Source organism: Euleptes europaea, chromosome 8 (genome assembly GCF_029931775.1).
Source record: "Euleptes europaea isolate rEulEur1 chromosome 8, rEulEur1.hap1, whole genome shotgun sequence".
Lineage (NCBI taxonomy): Eukaryota > Metazoa > Chordata > Lepidosauria > Squamata > Sphaerodactylidae > Euleptes > Euleptes europaea.
In genome coordinates this window covers 79,253,920-79,263,247 of record NC_079319.1, presented here as the reverse complement: position 1 = coordinate 79,263,247, position 9,328 = coordinate 79,253,920, and positions in this window count along the sequence as shown.

Here is a 9,328-nt window from a genome sequence, read left to right as displayed (position 1 = left end):
TAAGTGGTACAGAAGCTTGTTGTAAGTAGGATACTGCTATGTAATTTTGCATCATCTAATGTGTTGTGTTAATACTTACACTTTGCTTCAGTTCTGTTTTTAGATTTCTGGTTGGTTCTACAACCCTAATCCTATTGTTTACTGAATGTCCCAACCTGTTGATTGTATTGACCCACTCTGGGTAATCTGCCTTGAGGCCCAGTAAGAAAGGCAGGTTATAAACAATGTAAATAAATGCATGTAACTATACAGGGGAAGGGATAAGGAGCCAGAAGTGGGAAGGATGCAAGTTAAGTGGAATTGTCGGCTTTAATTCAGTTCCAGGATGTGAGTAGACCACCCAATAAAAATATATAGCAATTTTAATACAATAGGCTGAAAGAAGGTTGGGTAGACATCCTTAGAGAAGCCCAGTGATACACCAGTCTCCTCAAAAATGTTTTGTCAACAGCAAATGGTGAAGATAATATAGTCCAAGGGATGTTGTTATGCCCAGTCCTGTTCTAAAATACAATGGCATGCAATCCACAGATTTCCCACTTTACTACAAAGTTCATTTAAATTGATGGGAATTGTACTGAATCTGTGCTAGAGTATTACAGCATTGTCTGTTGTTAATGGAGAGATATCCCACCTTGTAACACATTATGGCAACACAAAAAGCTTGAAAGGAGGGAAAAGGAGCTACTGCAGCCTCCGTCTTTTATACTGCCACCATGCTTTTCAGCAGTCCAGAGGAGCTGATGCGGTAATTGTGCCATGCCAATATTTAGCTTCAGTTACAGCAAACCTAATTCTCCATCTGAGAGAGTTCCAGGATTATCCTATGAGTTCTGTTCCTGGATTCCTTTTAGATGGAGAATGTACAACTCATGATCCCATCAAGCTGAACACAGTCATCAGCCATGGGTGGTTTGATGTTGTCTACAAGACATACTGTAACCTTTTTTCAGTCTTTGGCAAGCCATAAAAACAGGAGGGCAGCTGAGCTCTTACTGAGCTGCTACATATGGCTGGTAGGTGGCTGTGTTTCTGAGTGAGTTATACATTATTCAGGCCAGTCCTATTCTGATGTAATATGTTTATGCGTACAAGTGAGTTCAACAGTTGGCTCTTCACCACCAGTGTGCGCCACCTGAAATAAATGCATGATGATGCTAGAGAAAATTGTGTAAATAGCTGCTCAGACATGCAATCTGTGTGCTGTTTAATATGCTTATAAAGCTATCTAAAGGCAAGATGTCATTATTATTTAATTCATCATTACAACAATACTACAAACACTGTAACTTAACAGTTAGCTTAGCTTCTGGAGACTTGCCAAATGCACGTTTGTTCTTGTGGTTTTAAGATATGGAAACCTCTTCAGGTTACTGTAAGAGGTGATGAAGAGGGAACCATAGGTTCAACGCTATTGTAAACATACGTGCACCTGCTGGGCTTTCCCTGGCTTTTGTCTAATCTCTTTTCCAAACCTGCTTTGCTGTGAAGTTTTGGAAAGGATCATAGGAAGGCCTGGATAGCTGCTGTGTGGGTGGGAAAGTTCCCACCCTCATGGCAGCCATTTCCCCTGCTCCTGCCCCTATGGTGGCCATTTCCCCTTCTACCACCAGGGTTTTGTTGTTGTTAAAAATTAGCAACTGAATACTGAAATACTTTTATAACATTCTGTGTATCTGTTTCTGTGAATCCCCAACTTTCAGTTGTTAAAAACACTACGTCTCTACCCCTTTTTCATTGTGGAGATATAAGGGGAAAGACATCTCCACAACAAAAGGGGCTAGATACTTAGTGGGAATTTTTTTTAATGAAAGCTGGGTATTCACAGGACCTGATACATGTAATGATATAATTTTTTTAAAAATTATTTTATTAGGTCTATGACCGCAGTCTTGGACCAAGAAAGGAGGGAGGGATAGGGAAACAGGGAAGGGATAAAAGACATAGAGGAACATAAAAGGCATAAAAACCATACTAGATTAACAATGCTAAAAACCAGGCATCAGCCCGGGGAATAAAATTTCCTAACTAAGCTAGACTAGGGGAGGAGCAAACTAACTAGAGGTTACCAAAGGTAGGCGTTGAGAATTCTTTCTTCTTAAGAGCAGCAACCTTGGCCAGAAAGCGTGCCATATTCGATGTTACCAAACCATTGTTTGAATCGCCAAGCAAAAATGACAACACCCAGGAATGTGAAGGAAGGTTCAAGTTGGTAAGAATTGGAGCAATAAAGGCCTCTCTGTCCTGAGACCAGCGAGGACAACAAAGCATCAAATGGTCCAAGGTTTCAATTTCACCCGTATTGCATGGGCAGTGTAATGATATAATTATATTCATTTGCAGATTGGGAAAAGAAAGCCCTGAAAAGTTCTGGTGGCCTGGGAAAAGGGAGTGGCCACTGGCAGGGGACTGGAGCAGGGTAAATGTGGGGAAACCTGCCATGTGGAAGCACTATTGCTGTCGTGCTGTATTGGCAGTCGCAGCTGCAATGTGGAAACTACACAAGCGTGTCCCTGTGTGGAAAACGCTACAGTAACTAGAAATGTACTGATGGGGAAAGAGACCTGTGCAGTGTATAGTTCAGAAATAAACAGGGTACTATGAAAAGATTCACATTCTTCAGTTGTATCATATTTCAGAAATAGATGAATGTCAGCTGATGTGTGGCGAAGGCAGGTTGTCAGCTCGGGGTTGGAAAATACCTGGAGATTTTAGGGGTGCAGCCTGAGGAAACTGGGGTTTGTGGAGGGGAGGGACTTCAATGGGGTTTAGTGCCGTAGAGTCCACCTTCAAAAGCAGCCATTTTCTCCAGGTGAACTGATTTCTGTTGCCTGGAGATCAGTTGTAATCCCAGGAAATCTCCAGCCAGTGCCTGGAAGTTGCCAACACTAAGGCAGACCACTCTGAAATGAGACTGAAATAAGCTACCAGAATCAAATTCAGTGACTTGGTTATTATCAAAACAGCGGGTTATTGGATAATTTACAGGCATTTTTTTTATTATCTGGACATTGTCATGTTGCAGCTGCTGGCTGCTTTGTTCTTTTGGCAGTTGTATACTTATAACGGCTATGTGATGACTCTACGAAACTCACACTTCCTCAGATGCCGAATAATGCACTTTCAATCCGGTTTCAATGCACTTTGAAGCTGGATTTTACTGTGCGGAACGGCAAAATCAACTTGCAAACTGTCGTTAAAGTGCATTGAAAGTGGATTGAAAGTGCACTTTAACGACAGTTTGCAAGTTGATTTTGCCGTTCCGCACAGTAAAATCCAGCTTCAAAGTGCATTGAAACCGGATTGAAAGTGCATTATTCAGCATGTGCGGAAGTGGTATCTTCTTGTGGTATCTGCTTGTAACCATACCCCCACAAATACGTGATCATACATTCAGATTAACATGGAGAATTAGTTTGCGTGTTTGTGCAGGGCACAGCAAACCAGGATCTTTAACCTAAAGAGGTGGCTGTGAGTAGCAAGTCTTTAATAGGGAAAGGAAGACAGAGATCTGATTTAAAAGGAATCCAGTGTTTATTGAGGGACTTGGTAAATAGTGAGGTGGGAAACTTATCCTAAGTAAATACTAGCAGTACTAAACCAAGGCACAAACACATTCCTTGTCCCAATTAATATAGCAACAACTAACAAACGTTCAGCAAAGCTCCTCCAATCTGGAGCTCGAGTTAATCTTGGACTAAAGGTGTGGAAAACAGGGAATGTGTGTGGAAAACAGGGAATGGTTTGGAAAATAGGTCAAGAGGGAGAGCAAAGATTACTTGTCCTATTCTGCAAAGAAATGAGATGGGATCCAGTGGGTGTTGGGAGGTCTGTTGAAGTTCAGCTGGTGTCTAGGATCAGAGACTCTTTCCTGGCTCTAATGTCAGGTTAGTTATGCAGTTTTTGGCCCATAACATAAAATGGGTTCTTTTCAGGAAACAAAAGATTATGGGCGAAGAACCACGGTCGCTTTAGCCTCCTTTATTCCCTGTTTCAGCCAGGATCCAGCCAGGATCGAACAAACGCATGCAAAACACATGACAGGGGATTAAGGATTACTTGAGAGTAATCAAGAGAAAATTACAGAACTGACTAAGGGGCACCAGGAAGGGCAGTTTTTGATTGAATTGTAATTCAAGATTACAAAAACTGGAGATATTAAGGTGAGTCATGTATCGGGCAGGAGCTTTGAGGACAATGGGAAGCTTTGAATCGGAGGTGCCAGATTGGCCCAGGGCACTTAACGGCCCAATGGTGTTAATGGCCAGTGATTGCATACCATGTAAAAAAAAACGATACAGGAACAGACAGCTTTGTCTTCTTGCCTGGCTGGTGTGGCTTAATTGCTTGCAGCACACCCTGAATTCTCCCAGAGAGGTTTCCTTGGAAGCAGCTTCTGTGGTTGTCATCCCAGGATCCTCTGCTGTGTTCACCGCTGCTCGGTTCCCTGTGAGACACAAAACATGGCAGTTGCTCCCCATGTCTGGTGTGTGCCTCTTGCTCACAGTGTTACTCTGGCAGTACACCCATTCAGGCTGGGAGGGAAGGTGTGCAGCTGAAAGGGGGTCCGGCAGCATGCTCGCTACTTTTGAGTTTGGAAAAATGTACAAGTGGCCCTCCATGTCATTTGAGTTGTGCACCCCTGCTTCGTAGAAACAGAAGCGCTGTTTCCACTGTGGGGAAAGCGACTGTTTTTCATGAAGCTGTGCGTTCTCCAATCTGAAATAAGACCCTTTGGGCCCCTGTCTGCATCAGTTGTGCAGAGTCCACGGTTGTCATGGAACAGAAGCAGCAGGAAAGCCCCTCTGCGTCCACCCTCACCCTGCTGCCAGCAGCACCCCTGGGCTTGTTTGCACTACCAGGCGGCAGCTATGAGCCAAGAAATGCTTACGTAGCCTTCACTTCTGGTACCCGACTTCAGTTCTTGGAACACTCCATATGCGGGCAATGATGGAATCATACAGGGATCCGCGTAAAAAGGGGTTTGTTTGTTTTTTACTGGTCCGTCTCACTGGAATATTCTGAAATGATATGCCATCTACAGAAAAATGTTCTTTGGAAATAACTATGTGTGTGTACGTGCTGTCAAGTCACTGCTGATTTAAGGCAACCGCATAGGGTTTTCAAGGCAAGAGATGTTCAGAGGTGGTTTGCCATCGCCTGCCTCTGCATAGGCAGAGAGGGTTTTGAGAGAACTATGATGGGCCCAAGGTCTCCCAGCAGGGTTCATGTAGAGAAGCGGGGAATCGAACCCAGTTCTGCAGATTTGACTCCACCGCTCGTAACCATTATACCATGCTGGCTCTCCGCAGTAACTATAGGGTGTTTGATTCAGTCCAGTAGCACCTTAAAGACCAACAAGATTTCTAGAGTATAAGCTTTCAAAGCTCCCTTCATCAGATACAAAGGAAGCTTTGACTCCCAAAAACTTACCATATTTTTCGCTCCATAGGACGCACCTTTCCATAAGACGCACCTAGTTTTTAGAGGAGGAAAACAAGAAAAAATCTTGTTTTCCTCCTCTAAAAACTTGTCTTATGGAGCGAATGCCAGCTGGGCGCATGCGCGTCGGGATGGCGCGAGCTGGCATTCCCCGCCCCGACGGCCAGCTGGGAGGCGGGCGGGGCCACACAGAGCCGACTGGGCGTGTGCGCCGGCTCACTCTATGCAGCCCCGCCCACCTCCCAGCTGGCCGTCGGGGCAAGGAACGCCGGCTCGCGCCGTCCCGACATGCACGCGCCCAGCCACCATTCGCTCCATAAGACGCACTGACATTTCCCCTCACTTTTGAGGAGGAAAAAAGTGCGTCTTATGGAGCAAAAAATACGGTATATTTTGGAAATCTTGTTAGTCACTAAGGTGCTCCTAGACTCGAATATTGATCTTTTGCTGCAGAGCAACACGGCTACCTACCTATAGGGTGTTTCTTTTTTAACACAAAGGGTAATCGGCTGTTCTTGAGGGTGGGAAAGAAGATGATCAGGGGAGAAGCTTTGGAAAGCAGACATTCATAGTGTAAGTTTAGATTGTTCTATTTAAATAAAGCAGCTCATTCATCCCTGTTTAAATTTGTTGAAGATCTGGGAAGAGAGGAAGACTTTGCTCAGTTAGAACTAGGAGAAACAGCAAAAGGGGAAATGTGTGCTTCAACAGATTGGGTTGCCACTTCGAAAACAACAATCTCCCCTCAAACAGTGCAGTGCTACTTTTCTTTTTTAATTGGGACCAATAAACATTCTTCCTTATGAAGAGTTCTGGGGGACCTTGAAAGTTTGCTCATCGCTTTGTGAACTTTGGATTGGTATAAAATATATTTGGACAGTTGGACAAACAATACAGCCTGCAATTCTTGTTTGCTTTGTCCAAGAGAGGGATTCTACAAATGAAGGAAGATATTAAGAACATAAGAACATAAGAAAGGCCCTGCTGGATCAGACCAAGGCCCATCAGGTCCAGCAGTCTGTTCACACAGTGGCCAACCAGGTGCCTTTAGGAAGCCACAAACAAGACGAGTGCAGCAGCACCATCCTGCCTGTGTTCCACCGCACCCAAAATAATAGACATGCTCCTCTGATACTAGAGAAAATAGGTATGCAGCATGACCAGTATCCATTCTAACTAATAGCCATGAATACCCCTTCTCCTCCATGAATATGTCCACTTGCCTCTTAAAGCCCTCCAGGCTGGCAGCCATCACCACATCCTGGGGCAGGGAGTTCCACAATTTTACTATGCGTTGTGTGAAAAAATATTTCCTTTTATCTGTTTTGAATCTCTCGCTCTCCAGCTTTACAGGGAGAAAAACTTCTCCCTGTCCAGTCTCTCCAAACCATGCATAATTGTATAGACCTCTATCATGTCTCCCCTTAGCCGCCTTCTTTCCAAGCTAAACAGCCCTAAGCGTCTTAACCGCTCCCCATAGGACAGTTGCTCTAGTCCCTTAATCATTTTGGTTGCTCTTTTCTGCACCTTCTCAAGCTCTGTAATATCCTCTGTAATATTCCATCATTTAGCAATGGGACTTTGCTGATGGGAGTCAGCCACCCTCCAGCATTACACCCTCCGATATGGCTTCTGTCAACTCTTAACCTAGAGCACTGTGAATCCCCAACGTTAAGACTACATTTTTCTTCTGCTCTCTGCCTTGCCAAGGTACTGTGTATAAAGTGCTGTCAAGTCGCAGCCGACTTATGGCGACCCCTTTTGGGAGGTTTTCATGGCAAGAGACTAACAGAGATGGTTTGCCAGTGCCTTCCTCTGCACAGCAACCCTGGTCTTCCTTGGTGGTCTCCCATCCAAATACTAACCAGGGCTGACCCTGCTTAGCTTCTGAGATCTGACGAGATCAGGCTAGCCTGGGCCATCCAGGTCACCAATTAGTGCTCAAGAGAGAGCCAAAGTACAGCAGGTTTTCACATTTTTAAAAAATTGAACAAGCCACTTCTTGATCTACTGTGCATCAGCCTTTGGCGCAAACTAAGATCTCTTTGGCACTTTCCCTTATCTAAATCTGCTACACCCTGTTTTAAGGCAGATAGGCTTTCCCCCTCCCGGCCTGCAATTGGTTATTATTCAGAGACATCTTTAAACAGCCCTTCTCCAAAACCGGGTTCATCTTGCATCAACCTGCTTTTTGTTTTAATGGAAGACATAGAGCCTGGTGCAGAGTTCTGGATGATGTTTTGGTTGATCACAATAAAAGGCATTCCTCTGTTGTTCTTAGATTTTTTTAGGTGCATAGGATGCCCCCAAGGCATTAGAACAAATGCTGAGATTTTATTGTATTTTTTAAAAAAAGGTACAGAAGTCCCATGAAAGTTCATTGGGATATGCTTTGGCCTGGCGGCTACATTGTTAGATATTGACTGGGGAAATACTGACATCTGTAACTTTCTGCTTGTCATTGAACCTTTGAGAGGCACGGGACCTCTACCAACCACCACCACCCCAAACCCATTGCTTTGGGGCAGAGGATTTTAATTAGTGAACACTGATAAAGGAAGCAGGTCAACTCAGAAACCAGGCCCATGTTACACAATGTTACTTACTGTCAGGAAACTGCCCTTTGGTTTGTAGCCAAAAGCAGGGCCGGATTTAGGTTTGATGAGGCCCTAAGCTATCGAAGGTAATGGGGCCCTTTATATGTCCAGCTGTCCTTTGTCAACAACAAATTGTCACTGTTTTTTTGTGTTGAATATATGCTATATGGTAATTTATGGACCTAATAGTTATCTAAAGCCATTTGCATGTAACAAAATATGTATTTTATCAAAGTAATTGTTGAACTGAAATACAATTAAGAAGAAGTATATTAATAGTGAAATAATTATTAAGCTCTAACTTAAAATGATAACACTGTTGCTTTATGTTGGTTGTATTGTATTTGTTTTTTTATCTTATATTTTGGAAATGTACATCCAGGTTTTTTTCCCTTTAAATTTTTTTGGGGGCCCCCAAGAGAGTGGGGCCCTAAGCTATAGCTTGTTTAGCTTATCCGTAAACCCGGCACTGGCCAAAAGTACTGCAACAACGGGGCATCTGCAACTGTGTCCCTTTTAAAAGCATCTAGGTGCCATGACATAAGTAAACAGGAGGAGCCTTTCCAAACACTGAATTCCCATCTGTTAAATTCCCCCCATCCCCGGTCAGGATACCTTAAAAAAAAAAATTCACAGTGGGTCGCCGTGTTAGTCTGTCTGCAGTAGTAGAAAAGGGCCAGAGTCCAGTAGCACCTTGAAGACGAACAAGAATATTTTCTGGTAGGGTAGGAGCTTTCGTGAGCCACAGCGTGAGCTAAAAAGGCAAGAGTCCAGTAGCACCTTAAAGACTAACACAAATATTTTCTGGCAGGGTAGGAGCTTTCGTGAGCCACAGCTCACTTCTTCGGATAAAAGGTGCTACTGGACTCTTGTCCTTTTCTACTACTGCAGACAGACTAACACGGCGACCCACTGAATTAAAGACAGATGGATTCACATTCTAGCTGTATCTGAAGAAGTGAGCTGTGGCTCACGAAAGCTCACACCCTACCAGAAAATATTTTTGTTCGTCTTTAAGGTGCTACTGGACTCTTGCCCTTTTCTGCTACTGCAGACAGACTAACACGGCTGCCCACTGGGAATTAAAGACAGATGGATTCACATTCTAGCTGTATCTGAAGAAGTGAGCTGTGGCTCACGAAAGCGCACACCCTACCAGAAAATATTCTTGTTCGTCTTTAAGGTGCTCCTGGACTCTTGTCCTTTTCTACTACTGCAGACAGACTAACACGGCGACCCACTGAATTAAAGACAGATGGATTCACATTCTAGCTGTATCTGAAGAAGTG